Raw genomic sequence first — 26,628 nt, 5'->3', positions numbered from 1 at the left:
ACGACTCAAGGTCCTCCAGTGACATGACGTGCCACCTCGCTTCCATTCTTCTTCTACTTCTTCACCTTCGGCTGCGGTTCACACGCGCTTCCTTGCTTGCTTGGCCAATGTTATTTGGCTCCTAACCACTTCGGGGTATTGGCCATCGACTGGCGGAGAAGATCGAGGTAAAGTTTAGAAGAGGGACGAAGAAAGAAAAAAAAATGGCGATTGTTCGAGTGGGGAATATATAATTTATTTTCATATGATTACTTTATGTACCAATATAATAAGTATAGAACAATACAGCGGCATCCAGTCAGCTAATATGAAAAGAAGCTGAAGCGAAAGATTTTGAATCAAAATAAATTAGCAAGGAATTATTTTTGTGTCGCCAAAAAAAAATGACATACGCGTCTAAACAGACGTTCCTGTTGCTGCGGCCGAGAGAAGCCTCAAGGCATGCAGCATGGCTTTAACCTTCGATTCGTGTTCGGTGAACACGTGCACAACCGTCTGAATTCTCTTTAGCAGCGTGGATAGGCATCCCTTTTAGCTGTTTTTGCTACCGTACTTTTAATAATAATAATAACAATGACAACAACAACAACAACAATAATAATAATAATAATAATAATAATAATAATAATAATAATAATAATAACAATATCCCACGTTTTACGTCCCACAACCACGGCATGATTATGAGAGAATCTGTATAGTGGAGGGCTCCGGCAGTTTTGACCCTCTGGTAGCCTCTACCATTTCGCCTCCACCGAAATTCAACCGCCGCGGCCGGGGTCGAACCCGCGACCTTTAAGCCAGTATCCTAGCACCTTATCCAATGATTGACCGGGGCGGAAAACAGGTGAAAATGGTTCCTGGTTTGATAATGTGGCATTTATTTTTTACCCCGAACCTTCTTTTTTCACCACGTACTCTAATGAAAGGTAATGTCATTTTTTAAATATTGCTTGCATTCGAAACAACCGTGCAGGCAGAGCTTGAATTTAGTTGCGAAACGCTGAGCCTCTATTGCGTTGCTTTTCGCGCTTCATATGTAGCTAACGCGGTGCTTTGGCCGCATTATCTATAGGGGATGTATGTAATAACGGGATCAATCGGCCGTGAGAGACGGATATGATAAATATGGCGTAGAAATGATTGGAGGGATTACTGCGAAGCCGCTAAACATGTTATGTGTGCCCCTAACTAAACAGCATGCCTTTCTTGACTTGACCAGTACTTATCGAGTAAGGAAGGTGTTTACAATCACCATGTTAAATGCTATAGCATGTGTAACGACTGAATATTTGGCACCATCTGCACTGTACTGATAACACGGAATTTTTTACTCAGATTCAGTAGAGTAACTGCAATGTTTATATCTTGGTGGGCATCGTAATTCGATGCCTTGAATTGTTTAGCACCGTGGGCTTTCTTTCACAACTTTCAAATTCTTTCTAATCACCGGTTACAGCGTAATTGTAGTCATTCATCTCAGTTACTGTCGATCTACGGACATCAGCTGGGCGAGGAATACGTCGAAATAATTGATCAATAATCGGCGATTGCTGAATACTATTTCAATCAGCAGTGATATGGTAAGCATTGTAATTTTCGCATTGTGGTCTTTGCATCCAGACGGCGTGTTCACAATGCATGAATAGTTATGATAAGAATAATGCTGAGATATTTATTCCTAAAATGCAAAGACGGTGTATATCAAGGTGGATACGTCTTGCAAACTCACCGGTGACAATTAGTCACTTGAAAAATCTTTACCATGCTGAAATTACTTTAAATATATAACGTAGATATAGTGAACTACTAGTCCGTGAGACCTAAATTTTATGGACATTTGGAGCACATGACAGTTTAATTTAGAACACATTTCCTTCCTCGTAATTATTATTTTAAAACATTAGGTGATTCGCGGAAACCCCTATATACTTGCTGCTGAATTCCCACTATGACGCATCGGTTATTTTGCCATAAATATTTCTTATGAAATATTTTTAAATTCGCACTCTTCAAAGACTTCAAGCATAGATTCATTGCGAAAAAAAATTCAAGCCGCCTCAGTCGTGCTTCTTCTTTACGCTCTGAATACGGAAGAACATCTTCAAAGAACTCTCGGCCACAAAATGGTGTTTGCGAAACAAGTGCCTTGATTAAAACGCGCCTTTTGCCGCGTTATATATATAGGGTAGGCCGAAAAGATGCTTGGGCTTTGCTTCTATCAAACCGTGCTTTATCGATTCTACAGCTGGACTTTCACTCAGCTTACAAGGAATTCCTGACGCTAGTTGCATACTGACCTCTATTCAAAGGCACAATTGCGTAGCGAACAGCATTTCGAAGCCTACTCTGAGCAGTCTTTCAGTCACGAATGACCACGCGATATAAGCGCTATTATTAATGTAGTAGCGCCTAAACAAGCTCGCCAACATCGTCATGGACACGCGTGTCTCTTCATTTTATTGCGAAACAGGGTCAGTCATTCCGCGTTAGACTGCTGAACGCAGCGCGCAGGTAATGGCGCTCGGACATCACGCCATGAAATATCTCCTCGTGTTCTACTCTATGTGGCCACTGATGACGCGTAAGTACATTGAAGCTGAATTGAAGCTGTGTGTAACTATTCCAATCGTAACTTCACGAAAAATTGTACCCACTCAAGAGAAGACTAACATCATTACGAACAGCCTTTGCCAAAAACAAAACTCGGCAATTCTGAAGACTCATCTGGTGGCTTCTATTGCCTCTAGACCTTATCTATAGCTAATTCAGGTTGTTTCTAGGTCACTTTTAGGTCATTGCTAAACTTTAGCTAGGGTGATGATAGGCTGTGTCTGCTCTGATTCGCAACGCAGAGAGATTCTACAGCTAAACGGAAACATACCACACGGGCGTCCAAACTTCAGAGACATAAACTCACGTTGAACCTTCGCACCTCTCATACATCTACGAGTACGTCATCGTTGGCGTGCGCTTTCCAATACTTTGGGGTCTTCTCGCAGTTTTTGCCGTTCCCCGGTGTTATCTCGCTTTACGTATACTCGTTGTATTCGGCTGACTGCCGTCACTACCGCGGATGTTTTCTGTTAAGGCCAACCCTCGCCTCCTTCTTGTACCAGTGGTGAGCAGTGTAACTTTTATGGGACACATTTGTTGGGCTCACTGTTGTCCTCTTTTATTTTTAGTGATGCACTAATGAGTAGTGTAATCTAGAATTTAACCAATTTCTGTGTGACGTACGCGCTTATGATGATGATAGTGTGTTGGTTTGTCACGATCAGCTAAATAGCTTCGCTGCTCAAAAACGATCATGGCCTCGGAGACCTGTCTCAAACAGCAGCTGTGAAACTGGGCGAATCGTCAGACATGATTGCAACGCCGAGACTGACAATAAGAATATTCAGATTTGGGCGCACGTTAAAGAACCCCAGGTGGTCGAAATTTCCGGAGCCCTCCACTTCGGCGTCTCTCATAATCATATGGTGGTTCTGGGACGTTAAACCCCACAATTCACATCACACAATAAGAATATATCGTGACTCAGCGAAAAGTTACCGAGTCACTAACTGCGCGTTCGGCAGGGAACCTCTAGTAGGGATGATCCTCGGAAATTGGGCCAACTCCACTACCAATGCTCGTCAACTGAGAATGAACAGGTAAAGTTAATCAATTATGAATGATTAAATGCATAAATAATTTGTGCGCTCTACCTCTGGCTCATGCAAATAAGTCAATGCGGTAGTGCTTTAAAGGAGCATAGGCTAAATTCCAAATTATTGTGAAATGAATAAGTTATTTACCTAAATATTGAAACCCATGTGCTACAATGTATCCTCGCTAATCTACCTTCAGAGAGTAATGGCTTATAGTATTTTTCAATATTGATGTGAATGACATTGTTACGATAATTAAAACAATGCCGACAAGCCCACAAGCACTTGTACACGTTTGTTAAACTAATATTATAAGGCAGGAAATTAACGAAATTGCTTCCAAGTATTAGCGTTCATGAACAGCGTATTTCATAAATTCATTGTTTGCACTTTAAAAGCATGTGCACCCTTTCGGCTCCATTCATCAGATTTAGCTACGACAATACGTGGAAGCATACTACCTGTTATTTATGTAAGAATCTTGTGCACAAGTTTAAACTCCTACACGTAAGAGTTACCCTTTCATTTAACCTATCTTTCTATTTCTTTCCCAAAACTTATTTACCTTATCACCCCATCCATCCATCTCAAAAAAACTTCAGCCGCATGTATGCAACATATCTGTAACCTATACAATCAAAAATTGCGTTTTGCCACCGCAGCATTCCTTTCTGCAATAGCCTCAGTTTTATAGGCGACACACAACAACAGCTTTTCGAACACCGATGCCAAATGGGATGCAAGCGTTAAATCAAGCGGGAACGATTATTACTTATTTGTTGGCAATTTAGTCCACCCAATGAATCCCATCGTTGCGAAAATACAACTGCAGGGAACTATTAGCACGAGAATCGAAAGATGGCTCACCGAGCTACTTCAGCACTTTGGAGGTTTGGGGATTACGGTTGCCACTATTTACAGCGATCCCGAAATCTTGCTAGGTCCTGTTACTTCTGAAGCAGCAGCCGTATTTTACACTCGAATTTAATACGAAGCAGGGATGGGCAGAGGCACTGATAATTAAACTAGATAGTATTACTTTATGTTGAGATGGCATAAGGTGCGCACACAGACACGCACACAAGCTGTTTGTGTTTTTTTTCTTGCTTCAAGTGTCTATGCATGTGTGGATGCCTTATCCAGTCTAACCATGAGCAGAGAGTACCGTTGTGTTTCGCCGTAAAGGAAGGGGCAACATCACCTCATGTCAAGCTCTTCAATTTTTTCGCCGAGAGCATTCTGAGAAAACGCGCAAGTGTGGAGCGTACAAGATGTGAGCGAAAATAATAAAAAATAAAACTGCGAGGCAGCTGCGTAGGTAAAGCTACCGCTAGCCTTTTTAATGTGGTGAGTGTGCACCAGCCACAACTTCAGGTAGTCCTTGCATTTTGGGACTACCTGAACTGTGGCCAGTGCCAGTTTATCCTGTAGAATTATTTCGCCCAGACCAATGCATGGCTTTCGGAAATATTTGCGTTTAACAACTGCTTAAAAGTTCACAGCTCTAAATAAATGTTTCGTCCGCGTGACTGCAGCAAAATCTCAAACCGATCTACCTATATGTGAAAGAAAGAAGTGGAAATCTTAAGGCCTCTTTTTTTTTAGTTACAATATTCATGAGAGCTAACAGACAATAATGCCAAGAGAACTAAAGGCGATGGTATTAGAAATAATTGTAATGTAAATGGGGAGAAAGAAAAGTATAACTTGCCGCGTAAAGTATAACTTGCCGCGTGAACCTTTGAATAACGCATCCAGTGCTCTTCCTTGCTTGAAGCTCCGCGTTTAAATTCACGTATTTAGTACATAAAGGGAACGGGGGAATGGCCATCACAGTAGCTGCAGTTGGAAGTTATTCGAGGGTCGCAAGCTTGGCTCCTTCCCGCGGCAAGTTATACTTCTATTTCTTCACACTTTGCATGTCTATACTAACAACTTTCCCTACACTTTCCTTGAAATTATTGTCTGTTAGTTTATTTCATGGCACTCTTTGGTCAAGTATAACCCTTGCGCCAATAAAAACAACATATCATCATCCATTAGTACATGGTATTATTGTCTGTTCTGTTCCACATTCTTTCGTAATGACCTAACTTATTATTACTATTTTATTCTTGCAATACAAAACTTTGCAACCATATGGCTCGTTGTAATTTTTTTTTCTTTTGCCTTTTCAGATGCGTGTTTTTGGCAACACGGTGACAAGGACGTGATAGCTCGTATGCATACCTCCTCATTGCTTCTCACCGTATGAATATAGCGCGCTTTGAACCAGCCTAAGTCTGTTGTGTCCGTTCTATATTATTATCAGTGATGATATGGGCTACATATTAAGCGACCTCGGAAAAAGGCGTTACCTTCAATGCAGCGCATTATTTAACATTGCTTGGCTGAAAAGTAAACTTATAAATGTACCAACATAAGGCAACCCGACTAACGGTGTTACGAACTTTTGAAAGTGCCCCGCCACAGTGGTCTAGTGGCTATGGTACTCGGCTGCTGACCCGCAGGTCACGCGTTCGTATTCTGGCTGCGGCGGCTGCATTTTCGATGGAGGCGGAAATGTTGTAGGCCCATGTGCTCAGATTTCGGTACACGTTAAAGAACCCCAGGTGGTCGAAATTTCCGGAGCCCTCCACTACGGCGTCTCTCATAATCATATGGTGGTTTTGGGACGTTAAAACCCACATATCAATCATCAATGAACTTTTGAAAGTACTGAAGCGCACAGGGCAGTTGAATCAGTTCCATTCGACAAAAAATACGCAGCTACGCGCGATATGCTTATCCAAGGCGCCGTAGTGGAAGGCTGCAGAAATTCAGACCACCCGGTGTTTTTTTTTTTTTTTATGCTGCACCTTGTGCATGAGCTGTTGGAAAACGGTGCATACAAATACGCATCGTGGCCATCGTATCTTTGATGACCGTCTTTCCACGCGCTCACCGGCGCCGGGTTTCCAATGAGGAGCACTTTGGGGGCTGTCGTGTGCTGTCGTTGTTGCTTAGCGTAACGCAAGCGGAACAACGTGTAATTATTCAAGAGGAAGCAAGTAAGAAGTAGAAAAGGAAAAGTAAACAGAAGAGAAAAAATTGGCAGATCCCACGTACAGTGGGAATCGATTATATGTGAAGCACGAATGATAAAGGTTTATATGTCACTATAATATCAGCACAACGTCGCCAGGTGCAGGTAAATGATGCCGTCCATGACTTCCGTGTCATGATTAATATGTTTGGATGTGTCGTTTACATTCGTCAACTATTTACAATCCGTGATGTCAAATTTAGTATATGTGGAGCTAGCGAAACGGTCGTGAGCACGCTATGAGCACGGTATGATGTCATGTTCTTAATAGACACGCGTGTCAGGATTATCAAGTTTGCACCTGTCATATATTTCGGCATCCATTGACGTCCCGCAACATAAAATTTGGTATATGTGGAGCTAGCGAAACGGCCACGAGCGCTTCATTAAGGGCCCAATATACTGCGACGTAACGTGGACGCGCGTGCACGCTGGCCACAGCGGCGCTACGTTAGCAAAACGCGGTCACTCTGTAGTCTGACGTTCGGCGCGACCAGCGTCCGTCGGAGCGGCCCGACGGCAACCGGCTCGAAATACGACATGTTGCATTTCGCGCTGATGCGTTACCTAGACAACACTGTGTCTACCTTTTTTTTTTTTGACGGAGAGACGCTGGTCGCGCTGAAACGTGCATGCGTTGTTATGCCTGCGAGTCCACAGCGAACGTCCATGCCTCTGAAAAAGGCAATCTGTGTCAAGGCCAGCACGCGAGCCCGCCTGACGCGATGAACAACTCAACGGCGTCATCACGCGACGGCGCCTTTCAGCTGCTCACGTGCAGTGAGTCACCTCAGCCAGCGAGTCGGCGCCTTCCTGTCTGGCGAGTCTGACGCAATGCGCGGCGACGTCACTCGTCCTTGGGTGCAGCCACGTGCAACGCAGCGGCTTCAGATTCGATGACACGGCTAAGCGGCGACCTCATTGAAGGATTCTGACCTCACGACCAGCGGCGCTTCTAGTTGGACATTTGGTTACTCAAAGATTCCAACCCGGTGCATATAAAAGAAGCCCTGCGGCGCGTCGCGAGCAGTTGAGCTATGTGTTAGCAGTAGACATGTGTGTCAGAGAAGAGAGCTCGGCTCTTCATGTCTCTAAGCTGTCGGCCCCAGTGCCGAATTTGTAACGCCTCTGTATATATGCTGTACATAAACCTTGTTTAACTCACCGACGTCTCGTCCGCTCGTCTATCAGCTTTGCGCACAAGCAGTCGCGAGCTGAGAAACCTACGCTACCAAACAGTTGGTGACCGTGTCGGCGGAGATCGGAGCAGTGGCGCCTTCGGGACCATGTTGGCGTCGCCGTATTTCGTAAACAGTGGTTGCAGCGGTGAGATTCGTGGCGCCCTTCGTAACGTCGTCGGAGACGCGCTTCGCAACAGTGGTTGGCAGCTGCTGGATCGGCCGGCGTCAGCGACATCGATGCGGTGGGTGCCTCATGTTTTCCCCTCAGTTCACCAGACTACTCTAGCTCAGGTTGTAGTAGTTTAGAGAAAGGCTGTGTGAAGCATTAGAGTGAGCTTTGATCGTTTCAAGCAAAGTCGAAGTGCTTTGAAACCAAAGTTAATGCGGAGGGGGTAAACACGGGAGTGTTAAAAATTGCTTGCGCGTCTTGCTAGTAGGCTTATAGTGGGTACGGCAAGTAGATTCTTAACAGGGACAAACAGCAAGAGGCTAGTGTGAACGATGGAGAACCTTAAAGTGAAGGAACTCATCGAAATTTGTGAGGAACTCGGCATTACTTTGGGCCGTGCGAAACGAAAGCAAGCGATCCTTGAGATCATGAAGGATGAAGGAGTGTCGGCTGAGGAAGTCGATGAGGCCTGGGTGGATATCAAAACACGCCGCGAGGATGCCGAAAGGCGAGAAGCTCGCGAACGTGAAGAAGCTGAAAGGCGAGAAGCTCGCGAACGTGAAGAAGTTGAAAGGCGAGAAATTCGCGAACGTGAAGAAGCTGAAAGGCGCGAACGTGGCGAGCGCGAGGAGGCCGAAAGACAGGAGCGCCTCGAGTTGAAACGAATAGAATTGGCAACCCTACAGTGTTCACAGGTGCCTAGCGTAGCTTCTGCGACAGTTCAGGTCAGCGGTCCGAGAATTCGCGACCAACTGCCACCGTTTGTAGTAGGCGAGGACATGGCGAAGTATCTCGTCAAGTTTGAAAACGTCTGTGAGCGAAGTGCTTTAGAGCGGTCTCTTTGGGTACGGAACCTGTTAGCTCTTCTTCCCGGCGAAGTGTCCGACGCGATAACTTGCTTGTCGAGGGAAGCGTATGAGAGCTATGACGAGGTTAAAGAAGTGCTCTTGAGACGTTATAAGTTGTCACCCGAGGCCTTCAGGCAAAGGTTCCGGTTTGCTGAAAAGGGGAATGAGTCACACGTTGACTTCGCGTTTCGTCTTAAAGCCGATTTAATTGAATGGCTCAAGGGCGAAAGTGTTTTTGATGACCGCGATGAAGTGGTAGAATGCATTGCATTGGAGCAATTCTACCGCTGCATCGAGGAGGATGTCGAGCTTTGGCTGCAGGACAAACTGGGTGACGTACAGCTAAACAAGGCAGCAGAGTTAGCTGAGGAGTATTATACTCTCCGAAAGTTGCATAGCAGGGCAGTGCGCGTTGAAAAGGATGAAAGGAAAGAGGCTTTTCAAAGAAACCTGATCAACGGAAGCCGCGAATCTGCTACAACTGCAGAAAGGAAGGGCACATCGCGATAAACTGTAAGCAAAAGTTTGCAACTATCCGCGAATCGGAAAACAAACGGAAGCCGCGAATCTGCTACAACTGCAAAAAGGAAGGGCACATCGCGACAAACTGGAAGCAAAAGTTTGTTTTTGCAACAATCTGAGAATCGGAAAAGAACATGCGGTTGTTAGAGCCGTATATCCAAGAAATTAGTGTGAATGGGAAAACGTGTCGAGCACTTCGTGACTCAGCGGCAACCATGGACATTGTCCATCCTTCATTGGTGTCTCCGGATGACTTTACAGGAGAATGCGCGTGGATCAGGCAAGTCGCCGAGGAGCAGAGTGCTTCCTTACCAATCGCTACGGTTGTCATTGAAGGCCCGTTCGGTAAGCTTCGCACCGAAGCGGCTGTGTCTGCCGCGTTTCCCGATCGTTTTCCTTATCTTTTCTCTAACAATTCAGAGCAGCTTCTTAAAGAGCAGGGTAAATCGTTCTTCCCCAACTTAGCGTACATGGCCCTCACGCGATCGCAAGCGCGGAAGCTTTCGCGGGAGCTTGATCTTGTTCTGTGTGGTAAAACAAGTTCAAAAGCAGCAGATCTGTGTGACCTTGGCGGCGAGTCGACGGAACCTCAGACACAAGATTCTCTGTGTGAGTCATTTCAGCGGTCACTCGAGCGGCCCGTCGCCGAAGCGACTGGCGCGGTATGCGTAGCAAGGGGAGACGACAAGGCGCCATTGAGTCAGAGCGAGAGGGTTGCAACGCTCTCGCCTGTAGGGGATAGCTGGAGTGAGCTGTCGAGGGTTGATCGAGAAACGCTCATTCGAGATCAGCGTGAGGACCTCTCGATTAAAGCGCTAATGGAAAGCGTAAACTTAGAAAAAAAGAAAAAGAATGTTTCTTTTTTTTGAGAAAAGCAGGGCTTTTGTATCGGAGCTACACAAATGCGCAAGGTCGCAAGTATGAGCAGCTCTTGGTGCCACAAAAGTATCGTCACCCACAATTGGAACTGGCGCATGAAAACGCGTGGACAGGGCATCTCGGCATAAAAAAGACCAAGGCTAGAGTTTCCCTTGAGTTTTATTGGCCGAAATGCTGGAAGGATATCGAAGACTTTGTACGCTCATGCGACACTTGTCAGAGAGCGGGGAAATCTGCGGACAAGTGAAAGGCACCCATGAAGCTTTCTGGTACAATTATGAAGTGAAATTAGGAAGGCGGCCAAACAAAATTTACCATAGTAACTTGATGAAACCATACGTTCAACGTCAAGCGGTCGTAAATCAGCTGTTGAATGCTTCAGAGGAAAAGGGAGCAGAAATTTTTAGTTCTAGTGAGGTAATCGAAAGGGAATCGGCGGTAATCTTGGAGCAGTTGAACCTAGAGCCTAGGTTAAGTGAAGTCCAGAAGAAGGAGCTGAGAAGGAATGTTTCTTTTTATGAGAAATCTGGACTCCCATATTGTAGTTACACAGCTGTGCAACGTCGCAAATATGAGCAGCTGTTGGTACCGCATTGGTATCGTCGCCTAAAAGTGGCTGGTTACTGAGGTGGAGCACGATACTCCAACAGCACAACTTTGACGTTCGCAACAAACAAAGGAAAGCTAAAAGCTAATGCAGACGCATTGAGCCGTGCAAGTTAGTACTTCCTCCACCTTTCGGTTTCTCGATGGCCATACGGGGCAAACTTTTGACCTCATCACGACCTTAGCTGAGCGCTTTCGTCCAGAGTGAGCTCAAGGAGCCAACTTTATGTTATATTCTAATTCGTTACGTTGTTGTACGTGTAAAAATTTGAGTTCTCTTTCTAAGAGTCTTGTTTCCCACATGTGCCTCTTGATGTAGAGGGAACGAAATTCCGATAGACACGTAGCTAGGTATATGTTGTAATATACTTTGTCTGGTGTTCTGTCGGGTGACCGAAGGCACTTGCTTCTGTCGTGTGTTGTTTGTTGTCGAACCGTTCTTGACAAGTTGCAGAACCATCGACAAGTGCTGAAACCAAAGATCGTCAGAAGAGACGAGCGAAGCTGGTCGACAGGTTGTGGCGACAAGCCAGTGGAGCTGGGATCCGTCCTCAAGAATGGGATGTGTTTGCGGAACGGAGTCTGGAGCTGCATTCTCTCCATGGCCCTGGAGGCGAACCTGGAGAGACCTGGCGAACGAGCGCGCCTGACATCCGAGCCACGTGGAAGCAGCTCGTCTTTCTGGCGCATTGTCTGGCGGCGGGGTGCTGTTATGCCTGTGAGTCCACAGCGAACGTCCATGCCTCTGAAAAAGGCAATCTGTGTCAAGGCCAGCACGCGAGCCCGCCTGACGCGATGAACAACTCAACGGCGTCATCACGCGACGGCGCCTTTCAGCTGCTCACGTGCAGTGAGTCACCTCAGCCAGCGAGTCGGCGCCTTCCTGTCTGGCGAGTCTGACGCAATGCGCGGCGACGTCACTCGTCCTTGGGTGCAGCCACGTGCAACGCAGCGGCTTCAGATTCGATGACACGGCTAAGCGGCGACCTCATTGAAGGATTCTGACCTCACGACCAGCGGCGCTTCTGGTTGGACATTTGGTTACTCAAAGAATCCACCCGGCGCATATAAAAGAAGCCCTGCGGCGCGTCGCGAGCAGTTGAGCTATGTGTTAGCAGTCGACATGTGTGTCAGAGAAGAGAGCTCGGCTCTTCGGGTCTCTAAGCTGTCAGCCCCAGTGCCGAATTTGTAACGCCTCTGTATATATGCTGTACATAAACCTTGTTTAACTCACCGACGGCTCGTCCGCTCGTCTATCAGCTCTGCGCAGAAGCAGTCCCGAGCTGAGAAACCTACGCTACCAAACAGCTGGTGACCGTGTCGGCGGAGATCGGAGCAGTGGCGCCTTCGGGACCATGTTGGCGTCGCCGTATTTCGTAAACAGTGGTTGCAGCGGTGAGATTCGTGGCGCCCTTCGTAACGTCGTCGGAGGCGCGCTTCGCAACAGCGTCAAAGCAACGCAGCGCGGCGCGCGCCTGCCTGCAAGTATATGGCAGGACCGGCGCCTGGCGTGGCAACACCGGCGTGATGGTAGGTGGTAAAAAAACATTTATTTCAGAAAAAGTCTACTAGAGAGTGCCGACGTCGCCCATCGGCGTTCTAGAGTGGCCAGACCCTATTCCGGGACGCCAGTGGAGCTGGAAGCTGCCCGTGCGCGCTCCACCAAGGAGCGTTGCGCAGCCAAGGTAGAGCAGCCGAGCAGGTGCTCCTCCCAAGCCTCTCTAGTTGGGGTATGAAAAGGGCATGAAAAAGGGACAGGATTAACGGGGCACGATGCTACGACGTGATAAGTTTCGGCGAGGACATGACAGGTCGAGCAGGTGCCATTGATTTCCGGCAAAAAGTGCCAGGCGACCGCCGGACTGATAAAGGTGTTCGTCTGTAGGCGGCGTAGCAATCGTTCGTCCGCTTTTTCCAAACCGCGTGCGGGGTCCGGGTAGAGGCGGCGCGAAGCCCGGTAATAAGCCAAAATTTCGCGAAAGCGCGTCAGGTTGGTGTTGCCAGATTCCGTCTCAGGACATGGAGGGGCAACGGCCCGGATAGGGGAAGAGCGGGCAGCGGCATTTGCCGCCTCGTTGTCGGGCAGGCCCGCGTGGCCTGGGGTCCAGACTATACGAATGGGATGAGGGTTAAAGCGCCAAGAGGCTGGCTGTAGTAGGCGAGCCGCCAGCGGGGCAATGAAACCCTGTGGCATGACGCGACGAATGCAATGCCGGCGAGCACGCGCACCGCGTCACGTCAAAATGTATTGGTGCCTTGACTGTGGCATGTAGTCATGTTCTTACATGACACGCATCTCATGATTATCATGTTTTCACCAGTCACATACCTTCGTCATTCATTGGCGTCGCGCAATACCAAATTTGGCATATGTGAAGCAAGCGAAACGGCAGCCAGCGCACCATGAGCGTGGCATGTTGTTACATGACACGCATCTCATGATTATCAAGTTCGCACCAGTCACATACCTTCTTCATCCATTCACGTACCCTAATACCAACTTCGGTATATATGACGCTAGTGAAACGGCCGTGAGCGCATCATAAGCGTGGCATGTAGTCATGTTGTTACATGACACGCATGTCGTGATTATGTTGCCATGTGTCATTTACCTATGTCGTTCCTTCGCGTCACGTAATACAGAGTTTTGTACATGTGAAGCTAGTGATACGGCCGTGAGCGCATCATGAGCGTAACATGTAGTCATGTAGTTACATGACACGCATCTCATGTTTATCATGTCTGCACCAGTATCATACCTTCGTCATCCAGTCACGTCCCGTAATCCCCAATTCGGTATAAGCTAGCGAAACGGCCGCCAGCGCATCACGTGCGTGGCATGTAGTCATGCTGTTACATGACACGCATCTCATGATTGTCATGCTTGCACCTAGACACATACCTTTGTCATTCATTCGCGTACCGTAATACCAAATTTGGTATATGTGACGCTAGTGAAATGGCCGCGAGCGCATCATGAGCGTGGCACGTAGTCATTTTGTTACATAAAACGCACGTAATGATTTTCATGTTATGGTCTGTCGCTTGTGTTCACTATGCGAACATGTCATACCATACTAGTTTTGCAACATGTCATGTCCGCAAGAGCTGCAGGACTCTGAAGTGTAAATCACGATATTCATGACATCCATGTCATGTTTCTTATGTTATGACTAGTCAAATATGTTTTTCATACAGTCATGTTATGCAATACCAATTTTGGTATTGATATTATTATTCAAACGGCCAGGAGAGCTAAAAGCCGTAGGTGGCTAGATAGATAGATAGATAGATAGATAGATAGATAGATAGATAGATAGATAGATAGATAGATAGATAGATAGATAGATAGATAGATAGATAGATAGATAGATAGATAGATAGATAGATAGATAGATAGATAGATAGATAGATAGATAGATAGATAGATAGATAGACAGACAGACAGACAGACAGACAGACAGACAGACAGACAGACAGACAGACAGACAGACAGACAGACAGATAGACAGATAGATAGATAGATAGATAGATAGATAGATAGATAGATAGATAGATAGATAGATAGATAGATAGATAGATAGATAGATAGATAGATAGATAGATAGATAGATAGATAGATAGATAGATAGATAGATAGATAGATAGATAGATAGATAGATAGATAGATAGATAGATAGATAGATAGATAGATAGATAGATATGCTCAATGTCGCTGAAGTTCGCTAAGAAATGCTTCGCATTTAAAAATAGTGTTAAAGAGTAGAAAATAAAAAAAGGAAGAGACTCCGAAGATGGACAATGAAGGATCATTTGTAATGAAGACAACGACTACACTGTCTGGTCGGAATGGGAGAAAACAATTATTGCAACCTTTTTTGTTTAACAAACGTTATTTTTCTCATAAACATCCATTACCTAAAATGTCCTATTAACTCGTATAACCCATTCTTGGCCGATCCCCCTGAGTGGCGATGAGCCATAAAAATCACATCATCATCACCATCATCATCATCATCAAGGCTTCCCAGCTCCTCAGCTTCTCCCAGCTTGGCACTGCTAGTGCAAAGCCGCCTCGCCTTTTTTGTTAGTTTTTTTTTTCGAGTATGAGGCAGTCATGGGTAACAAACTTCGCTGAACCTGTGTAACATGACCCTTTTCATGGTCACTGTTTCGAAAACCAGTGGTACCCACCGTGTTCTGTGAAATTAGCAGTGACGCAATGACGTTGCACAGCGCCAAATGTCTTCGCGTTATAGCGTGCGGCAGCGAGAAGCGATTACATCGAAATGCTGCACACAAGCAAAAAAAAATCGATATAAACGTGAGCTCACGTCGTGTTTCCCGTGCAGACGTGAATCAATCCACATTTGTGAGGCTCCACGTGCGCTTATATAGAAGACCCGGTCAATAAAGCACCGCGGCGCAGAGGCGTCCATTGGTTAACTGCATAGTCCGTAACGCGTCGGAGAGAGAAATGCGTGTGATGTCATCTTAGGGACGAGATGGTTTTTGTCGTCTGCTTTTATTTCGACCGAGGAATATGTTATAGGTAAGCATGTCTTGCTTTCACAGAATGTTTCCGTGAACTCGTTCACCGCATCGAAAGGTCGTTCGAAGGGGCAGGGCCGACTTGAGATGGCCTGACAACAGAAGCAGTACTCCGAACACACTTTCGCATGACGCTATTATTATTCTACGAAAAACATTCGCAACAGAGGAGCTGTTCCACGTACTCAGAAGGGTCGATAACAGTGCGGCCTTGACATTACGCTGATCGCTTCCATGTAAAAAAAAATCGAATTCATGGATTTTACGTCCTAAAACCAGCTTATGACGAGGACATTTAGGGGGGCACCGGAAAATGTTTTGCCACTTTGAGATCGCCCAACGTGCACCCAAGTTTTAGTTCGTGGGTGCTATTGCATTTCGCCCCCATCTAAATGCGAGCCGGGATACCAACCCACGCCCGCGAGCCGGGATACCAACCCACGCCCGCGAGCTGTGCAGCATGTCGCCTGATCTGTTAAGCTATCACACAAAGAATGCTTAAGTAAACATGCAGAAATAAAAAAAAATGTAAATCGTTCTCATCGCCCAGCAACCATTTCGTTCGCGAGCTATTGTCCCCCCCCCCCCCCCCCGACCGATCGAATTTGTGTGCTTTAATACAAAGCTAGTGACGGGCACAGGTCAGACCGTCTAAAAATAATGTCGCAGTTTCGACAAAAAACAAACACTACATTCGTTATAAATCTTCAGCGTGTTATGAGAAAATATTCCTTCAACGCCTTTATTGGGGAGAGATACTCCAGATATGCTTCGTTATTTTGAGCGATTTGTTGTGTATCTGGGTCCATGTTGTCTGTGCTGCACGGTTCGAAACAAATGAAGCTACCTCCACTCCTTTATTCTGAATTGATTGATTGATTGATTGATTGATTGATTGATTGATTGATTGATTGATTGATTGATTGATTGATTGATTGATTGATTGATTGATTGAATGATTGATCCTTCCGTACCGGACTCCACTCTCTCGAGTCTTCGATTCATGACATGTCAGCACGTTAACTCCGCTTCACCCGTATGGCGACTCCCTTCTCTATTTAGGCGCCCACATGTCGGTGAAGATCTAAGCACATTTTGTGCATTTTTCTGCCGTATACACAAATCTGTGAAGATTAAGTGATTCAGCACAATCGGAAGTAAAAAGGAAGCAAATTTACGCTTTTGCACTGTTGTCCATGACACAGTAAGATATCGCGTTTGCATAAATAGTCGAGTATAAGGAGTTTCAATGTTCATTTAATATTATTTGTCGTACACAATAATAACAAGAAAATGCCCCCTTGGTGTATATTGTGTTCTCAAATATAGTCGGTATTTATGGAGCTGAATGCATTCCTAACTTGGTGCTGTCAGTGCTATCAGGCGGTAAAATATAGACATGCGTTGAAATAATAATAATAATAATATTATTATTATTATTATTATTATTATTATTATTATTATTATTATTATTATTATTATTATTATTATTATTATTATTATTATTATTATTATTATTATTATTATTATTATTATTATTATTATTATTATTATTGCATTGGTTTAACTTTCTGTAAGTACAGTCTGATTATGACAGGCGCCGTTTTGGAGGACTGAGAAAAATTTTAGCCTCTGGGGTTCTGTTGATGTTTGTGCATCTTGTTCTTGTCACCTTTTTTTGTGGCTCATACTCACTGTTGAGGCATCTAAATTGAGGCACAACAGGGCTCAGCCATTTTCCGTTTTATCGAAAATGCGGCCGACACAGTCGGGTTTGGTCTCGCGATCTTCGATGCGTGGGGGTGCAGGAACACACCGTCCTTCAGCACCCTAACATTTCATTTTATACCAAGAGCATCTTCAGTAAGCCCACGTAATATACCCGGCTGTCCTACCGTCTTTACTCTGCAACACTCCCTCTTCCTCTGAGATCAAAACATCGCGACTACTTGCTAGAGCGTACAGCACTAAAGGTCCCCTAAAAACAGCCTCTGTAAATTCAAATAACCAGCGCGTTATTCTGGCGTTTTTCGTATTTTCGGCACAATTCATGACACCTTCAGCAGTCTGTTCACTCGAAGTCATGAGGAGACAAGCCCTCGATTCTTCCTTAAGTGTCATTTAGGAACTGTCCCAGAAGTCGAGGGGTTATGGTGCTCAACTGTTGACTCGAAGGTCACGTGATCGAACCCCAGCCGAGGCGGCCGCGTTTCCGATGGAGGTGAGAGAGCTGGAGGTCCCTGTGATTAGATTAAGGTGCACGGTAAAGAGACTCGGGTTGTCGAAATTTTCGCAGCCCTCCACTACGACATCTCTCATAGTAATATCATGGGTTTGGGATGTTTAACTTTATCAATTATTGTTATATCACCACACACCATTATGACTTTACACGACCATTCCGCCTTGTCTTGCATGACTATCTTGCGCCATGAAACGATTTCACCTCGTTTTTTTTTTTGCATTTTAGGATACGCCAGCGGAGATAATAGCGTGTAGTCGAAAAGTGCGAAATCCTGATAGGCTCCATGCTCAGTGCTGACTCTGACCCCGGCTTTTACGAAGAAACAGGTGGCAAGGAAGAGTCTTCTTGGATGTGAGCACAAAAAAAAAGAGACTAGGATGAAGGGAAGAAGGTACACGCATACTAATGCTACAGACAACGAAAAATTTTGTTTCTATCACCGAGGCGACTAATACCTATTTTTGCACACGACAGCCGTGTGAACAGTCACAGAAAACATAAAAAAAATCATGAAAAAATTATCTAATCGACTGATATACCAATTTCTGCGTGTGCGAAAAATTTGTATATTAGTGATTGAAATGAACGTTTTTGTTGTCAGCAGCGCCAGTGTGTGTGTACCTTCTTGCCTTCGTCCTTGTCTTCCTTTTTTCTTTTGCGCTCACATCCAAGAAGAATGACAGACGAACAAGCCGGCTTAGTGAAGGCGAGATAGAAACCACTCTTTCGTCTTTAAACTCGTAGCGGTTCGGTTGAGATCAACCGAGGAATACGTGTAGTTTACAGCCTCCATCGCCGGGGACTTTAAATTTTGCAGTGTGCTCGGACTTTGCCCTCTCTGACACGCTTTCGCAGAAACGCTGAAGTAGGACGCATGCGAACAGATGTCGGCGCCCGCCGCTGTCGACCGCTTCCGGCTTGATTAATGTGGCCGCTGCCTCGACGGAGTCAGCCACCGCTTGAATGAGAGCCCGACAGGGTCAGACTACTTTGACCCGCAAGGCAAAAACGGGGCCCGTCGTCGTTTAGAATGGTTTTAATTCACGCGCCGAGAAACGATACAAGCCGAGATGATGAGAACGGTGTCCTTCACGAAGTCTGGTCGCGTATGTCTGCGACTCCCCATATCGTGAAGCGCATATCTCCGCGGTTGCATTTTCGAAACTTTAAATGGGTATACCAAAACGAAAATTTTCAATTCTCGTTTTCTTGCGTCAAATGAAAATGATTCAATGCCTTTAAATTACACTGCTAAGCGTGAACGCACACTGCAAAAGTAATTGTATTAGGCTTTTAAAACAAGTGTCTCTTCCTATTTGTACCCTGACGTCATAACACGGTATGAGATCACCGTCATGGGTTCACGCAAGATGTGATTACACTGTAATATGACGTTTACATGGCTGCTTCACAACGTGGTTCCGTTCGTGACGCACAAGCTTTGGAAGTTTTGATGCCTGACATCATCACAACAAGCTAGAGTGAATTAATCAGACTAATTAGCCCTACTAACCAGCCCTACTAATTAGAATTAGTACTGTATAGTCTGGCGTCAAGCTTATGTAGACATCGGCATAGATGTACCACGAGTTTTCACGTCCTGTTCCCGGAACTTACGATGGTTTCTTACTGCTGCCTGCGGAGTGCTGTTATATCCAATAAGTTTACCAGTCAACACATTTGCACAGCGCAAGAAAACGAGTAGTCACAGCCTAACTACGTAAAGAAGACACGTGAACAGGAAAGAGCGCTGACTCCTACTAAATTTTATTAGTGAAAACTTGGGAAGTAAAAATAGCGCAAAAATATAGACAAGGACAGAGAAAAAGACGACACCACACTGAACTCGCAACTAACCTTTATGCGAGTGGTTCTTAAAATAGAGAAAGGAAGAGAAAAGTGAGCCCCGTTATTGTCTGCTTCAGGAGCAACACCGCCACAGAGCTCACAAGGGATGGGGGTGAGGAGGGATAAAAAGGGTAGAAGTAAAGGTATAGAAAAGAGGAAGAAGAAGCAACAAGAAACTGAGGGGATAGGAGAGACAGGAAAGATGTAAGCACGGTCACTGGAGTCCGAGGACGGGGTACACTTGCGAGAGATGTTGTCGGCGTCTGTAGATGGCGTAGAGCAGGTCCAGTAGGTCAGAGCTGCACTGTCGTCGAAGACCGTCGGCGACAGGAGGTGACGTAGGGCCAGCCCAGTCGGCCAGAGCTACGATGACGCCGAAGGTCGCGAGCGCGCGGAGCGCGCGGGCGCACAACCGGTCGGCACGGAATCCAGCGAGAACTAACCTTTATTGGAAGATACACGCACATATATCAAGCATTCGACCCGGTCGCGTGTTTGCTTTGATGCGTCTGCGCATCAAAGCAAACAAGGTACGAAACAAACCTAATCATATTGAACATCAGCACGTGTGTAACAACGAAGAAAAAAAAACACCTTCCTATTCACCAAAAACATATGCAACAGTCCCTAAGAAACTAACAATCTAACGTGACAGCGCTGAACCCAGGTACCGAACTTCATTTTCACCAAGGGCCACGTACGGCTTGCTTACACACCTTTCCCCCTCCATTTCAATCTATTTACAGCGAAAACGCTGTAAATAGATTCATGTGATAGCCATCAGCACACCTCAGTACAACCACGCCAAAATTTTGGTCTTTCTGTCTGTACATTTATCTGATTATCTGTGGTAATGATACCCCTAACGCCCCCAAAACCACACCTTAAACTATAGTGAACTAGAATATGATTCACTATACTCAAACTGTAAACCCCATCCACAGCGCCCACCAATATTGCTCAAATTTCAGCATTCGTACGTCTGTGATTGTCATTTAAAAAGGAATTATTGCACATATCTGAGGCACCATAACAACACGTAGATGTTTGGTGTGTGTGTCTTTATACTAGAGAAGGCACACACAAGTAATTCTAAGGACCATAGCGTTTATCACGCTGCGCTGACAGTGCAACGCGTTGCTCAAAAAAGCAAGTGTTCCCAACGCTTTGCTAAGACGACACGGTGGTGGCATCTGCCCGTCGCTTTGCGTTCTACACCTTATCGCCTCCGAGACAGGCGCGCATCTTTCTCCGCGGGCGCACACGCCTTCCTTTGTTTTCGAAGATAACTGCCAGATGTTGCTCGTGTCTAACGTGCCTTGATGTACGAATTGAGACTCTCTAACGCAGTGCTTCCGGAATACAATTCACTGATCTTCTCGTGCAGAACATCAAATAAGCGTCTTGTTCACTCTCTCCAGCAAGACTATCGTCTTTCGGCGACATTTGCAGTGAAACATGCAGACACAGGGCCATTTTTTCATCTTATATATATATACACGCTATAACGTGATGGAGGCGTTGCCAACAGATATATAAATACATGACAAATAGAGCGTTTCTTTGCCGTGGTAACTGTGTAGGCCGCTATGTATAGTTGATAACGTGATAATTACTTCCTTTTTTTGTCACAGGAGAGAAGTACGCTGGCTGCCCCGAGCACGAAGAGATATGCCAAGCCCGCTGCCGGGTGTTCATGAACACAAAAGGAGTGTGTGACCTGCTCTACCCCAAGAGATGTGTGTGCCTTTGAAAGACACCTGCCAGGACCTTGATTGAGTCGCGGCCAGTTCACACTGGGCTATGTAGTATCCGTCGCCTTCGTTTATTGAACAGGTGCAGCGACAATCGGAAATCGGAAGTTGGCCTCGAAGAGAGAAAACTGCAGTCTTTATTTGACTATGTATGAATAGTGTTTCGTGGCCTCGCCTATGTGGCAGCTGTTGACCATAAAAGATGCAAGTGGCACTGAACAATTCTGAGGTCATTGTTTTCCTATCTCTGTTTAACAATTCTGCAAAATTTGTGTTAGATTTCCATCGTTAACACAAAGCACCGCGCGCGTTGATAGCATGATCTTCATGCAGCTGCGCGTTCGAGTGACCGTTGTCTGCGCTCGGTCACGCTAAACGAAACGTCAAGCCAAAAGTTCACTGTGTCATGCAGAATCATGAACAACTTCCATGAACGGTACAACTTTTGTTACCCTTTGCCGAGGCTTTCATGTCAGGGGACCGTCGTAGATCGTGCCGTGGTGTTTTCCCAGAGAAAATATCTATGTCTATGGATATGAATGTGTGTGACTCCCCCACCACTCCCACTACTCACTATACGCTCCCACAACTTACCACCAGGCCCACTACTGCTACCGCCTCTGCTCCCGCTTCAGTCCCTCACTTTATGTCACGTCATTACCACTTCAATCCACTTTTCAGCCGAACTGCACACCATCTGTGTCGCTGTTTCATCAGTGTCCGGCAAGCAGAACTGGCAGCATTTGTTTAGGGGTGAAGCTCTTTACGCAATGGGTCGTATGTCCTGTGTCGTCGTAATCGTAGTCGTAGTAGCCAATTGCATTAGATTGCATGTCAATAAAAACTGTGTCACAGAATATCCACGGAATGAATGCTGATGAGTGGGGCGAAGCGTCCATCCGTCCGTCCACGTCGCCCCACTTGTCATCATTCACCTCATGAATATGCTGTGATTTTTTTTTATTTCGCGAGGTGTTCTCACTAGTAACTCAATCACATAATATATCACTGACAACAACCAAATGAATGTAACGCGGCTAGACTTTTCAGGACATTCGAGCTTGTGCCCTGCGGAAAGTTGAAGCTCAACGCTTCTTTGAACACTGAACTTGTTCGATACCTGCGTGGTGTCTCAAGGAGAAACGCCGGCATGAACAGGGATGTGCTTGTTTGTTTGTGCGTTTGTTTTTTGTTTGTTTGTAGCCAGGAGACTATGGCAGATATGCCTACTCTGGCTGATTGGTCAAGAAAATGTGTAGTAGCCTATAAATGGCAAGAGAGAGCGAGAGAGAGAAATAAATAGAGAATAAAAGGCATTGAGGTTAACCAATCTTGGCTCGGTTGGCTACCCTACATGGCAATTACACTAGTGCTTACCAGCATATTACAAAAGTTAAACTGAAAAGAAAGATAATAAGAAGAAGGCAACAATACAAAAATGAAAAGCAACTAAGTGAGAAACAAAAAGAAAGGAAGAAAGGTTAAGGACGCGACCCACGTAGAAGAAAAAAAGAGAAGGGGACAGAATGCAGAAAGGAAATAAGCGGTGTTGTAATAACGAAAGTTTCGAGCCGACCAGACAGCTGTGTTAACAGACCCAATGAATTAGGAATGCATGTTCATCACACTTTACAATTTTCGAGTACTTAATTACACTCTCCCCGTCTTCTTTTTCATCGCGATCATTGTATTCATTTTCCCTGCCAAAATGTCTGCTCTGCTGTGTTCGAACACATCAAAGCAACAAAAAGATTTCCACGTTAATCTGTTGTTATCCTTTCATATTCTTGCTTTGAGATCCGTCATTATTTCTAGAAGGAAGCTTAAAATGGGGTGTTGGGTCAGTTGGTTCTTCGTGATTAAAAAGCTGCACTACAGTTGCAGCCAAAAACGAAGTTAGGGAGAAATTCAATTAATTCAGGTGCAGCTTGCGCTTGCGTTGTCCACTTAGTTTCGTGCCTTTTCCTTAACTTGGTATTTCGCAGTTACTGTGGCACACTTTTTTTTCTCATTCGATGGCCTGCGTATGCACAACAATTTATTCCAAGTTTTGCTTTAAAAAACAATTTCCTAATGTGGTTTTAGTTTTGTTGTCCATTACTCTTAAGCATCCGGCCACCCGGTTCTTGGCCCATCCACCTTTGCGGTTAGCGCCATCCATACGAGGTCATCATAATCATCACCATCAGTATCACAAGCGTCGATTTTTCCGACTCACTATGCTGTGTAACTATGATGAGCGAGAGAGAGAGGGGGGGGGGGGGGGCAAATAAAGATAGAGAGAGAGCGAAACTCTCAGAGAAAATTATTCCTTCGTGCGGCGGGGTTCGAACCTTGGTACCCACCACCCAAAGGTGAGCGGCTATAGCAGCAGGCTTGCCCAGCATAGTTTTGTATATTACAGTAGAGCAAGTGGGCAGAAAAGGAGGGGGAGGAGGGCGGGGGATAAGGAGGGAAAGCACAAGCGGAGAGGCTCGAATATACCACAGAAAGAAACCGACAGAGAAACAGAAAGAGCGAAAGGCAGAAAGAAAAAGGTGGAGCGAAACAGAGATAATCAAAAAGAGAAAGCCAACGACCGTAGCCAGGGGGTTTCACATCAAGCGCGTGCAACCACCCCTCTTTCGAGAAATTTTTTCGCAAACAAAGCGAAAAATGACCATCACTATAAGGACCTTTTTCCCTCCCCCTCGAAATCAGCGAGCCTCCACCCCCCCTTAAAAACAATTCTGGCTATGCCCGTGCCTGCAACCATTGCTCGTTCAAGACTTCTGGGAGGACAGTTTCGGCTTCTTCTGACAGATTGCGCACCATTTTCAAGGTGATGCTTTCGGGATAAACGAGTACGGAAAAGAAGATCATATACGCCAAGTTTGTTTCGCATGCATACGTCGTCTGGCTTTCATCCATACTTTCGCATGCGTAACAATGGTTTGATTCGCGCAATGTACCCCGGTACCTCCTCCTGCCTTCTCAGCAATCTGTGTGCCGCTTTCTTACAGAGCCATACTGGTGCTCAAAACTCCTGCGCACAATAGCCTCACACAAGCGTTACCTCGGCAAGGAACCATGTTAGCATATTTATATAGCGTGGTAGAGGAAAATAATGATTGGGGATAACAGAGTGCAAACTGCACAACCAGACGTCGTACAATCGGAATTGCGTAAGAAGGGGGTCGTTTAATTATTTTAACCCCTTACAGAGGGCTCAGCCATAATTCTTAAACGTCATCAGCCACCGAATCAATGACGTAGTGGGCACTTTGCTAGCGTGCTTGTACTGCAGTCGTCCCAAGAGAATTCGCAACAGGTTTTAGAAATTGCACTTTTTCAGCTTTCGCTGTGTGCTGCGCTTTCCGTGCAGGCCGTTTTTACGAAGCACCTTTTCGCGCAAGCGTGGCGATGTACTAGAATATTATGACTTCCACACCGAATTAATGCCTTCAGATCCGTACCGAACACAAATTTTCGGAACTGTATACGTGCGATGTCGGTGTCTCCAGTCATCGCAGTGTGCCATGTTGCTCATGTGGTCACGGTTCATCACTTAAGGGGGTATGCGTCACAATGGGTCAACCCTACTTCTCACTACCAGTCCACTAAAAAAAAAGATGGCACGAAATAGCCCGACGAATGGCCGACGACGTCAGCGGAGCGTACATGCAATATGGAACTGAAACTGGGCATGTGGGAAAAAAGAACAAGGAGAACCACGTGAGAGTAATCAAGTTCATTTGTAGCCAAGATAGCGACTATACTGCAGTGTCTCATCTGAACAGTGGGAGACAAATAATTGTTGCGCTTTTTCGTTTTACCTACCTGTTTTTTTTCTCATATATATATGCAATCCTGACAAGGTCTCGCTAACTCATATAATCAAATCTTGCGTGATCTCCCTGAGGGGGTGCGAACAATGTTTGTGGCAACTTCATCACCATCATCACTTTGATTTTTTTTTTCAAAATAAAGATAGTACTTGATTGATGTCCGGGGTTTAACGTCCCAAAACCACCATATGATTATGAGAGACGCCGTACTGGAGGGCTCCGCCAATTTCGACCATCTTATGTTATTTAACGTGCACCCAAATCTGAGCACTCGAGCCTACAGCATTTGCGCCTCCATCGAAATTGCAGCCGCCGCCGCCGGGATTCGATCCCACGAACTACTGGTCAGCAGCCGAGTACTTTAGCCACTAGACCACCGCGGCGGAACATAAAGATAGTGCTGTCTTGCCTAAACGACTGAAAAACAACTACTGCCCTATTTACCTTTTTACGTACGTTGTTTTCTGTTATCTGTGTTCAATACGGAAAATGTTTGACGAATTCATATATTCGATTCTTCACCAATCCCACTGAGTGGGTATGAGCTATGTTAGTGGTTTTATCATCATCATCTTAATCTGCATTCCGATGTAGTTATCCGACAAAGTTAGGAGGCGATTAAACCTAACTTTTTTATGTCCCAGTAACTGCGTGTAGTGCAGTATTTTAATCATGCAAAGCCAATTAGCCTAATACCTCAGTTCACGGACGTTAGTAGAGCGGGAACATTCTTCTCTACATGTCTGGAGTCAGACTTCCCACCGCTCTAGTGCCTCGTCAAACAAGGCTCTCTCAAAACAATGCATGCTTCACCCTTCACCAGGTTTCACGTCAGTGGAGCTGAAACGCCCATGCCTAGATGCGTCACTCCTGCGCAGATTTTTCTTTTTTGCATCCATCAGAACAATCCACTCACGGACGACTACGCCGATGCGAACAAGCTGGATTTTCTACAACACGGACACCATAACTCTGTCTCGTGAAAAGAACGAGGAATACTTTCATTCTTCTCTAACTCTGCCAAAATGAGCAAGTTTGGAATGGTTGTAAAAAACACAAGGCCTCATGAAAGCGCTGCAACCTCTCAGAATGGTACGAAACCACTCACAAAGCCAACTCCTGTAGGCGACATACCCACCTAAGCTAATGCCTCCTAGATAGTTTAGGAAATCACTCATGCTTCAGAAATTTATAAATCTAAGCCATACAAAATCACATTCAGGACACGTTCCAGCTATGATAAATGATACTGAAAAAAATAAGAGCTGGAACTTTTTCAAGCAGTGACTCTTGCCCGTACTTTCCCTTTCGCGCGGCTAAAGCGCCTTTCGCACCGGCGTCTGCAAGCAACAATCCATACCTGAACATAGTTAGCAGCGTACCAGACAGCCGATGTCCGGCGCAAGTTTCATGCAATCAAGTGAAGGTCAACGTATCGCCAATATGCGTCACCCTAGCAT

General features: G+C 45.6%; 1 long non-coding RNA gene across 1 annotated transcript in view; it reads left to right on the top strand.

Moving 5' to 3' along the window:
- Positions 1-21,451, top strand: part of LOC142817976 (uncharacterized) — a 59,078-nt gene extending 37,627 nt beyond the window's left edge. The window contains exons 2-3 of the long non-coding RNA XR_012895452.1: positions 5,831-5,872; positions 21,222-21,451. This is a non-coding gene — a long non-coding RNA (uncharacterized LOC142817976). The remainder of the gene's footprint in view (positions 1-5,830; positions 5,873-21,221) is intronic.
- Positions 21,452-26,628: the final 5,177 nt, after the last annotated feature.

The sequence above is a fragment of the Rhipicephalus microplus genome, chromosome 5, assembly GCF_043290135.1.
Source record: "Rhipicephalus microplus isolate Deutch F79 chromosome 5, USDA_Rmic, whole genome shotgun sequence".
NCBI classification, from domain to species: Eukaryota; Metazoa; Arthropoda; class Arachnida; order Ixodida; family Ixodidae; genus Rhipicephalus; species Rhipicephalus microplus.
Note: the sequence above shows the minus strand (reverse complement) of the source record. Positions and strands in the feature narration are given on the sequence as shown.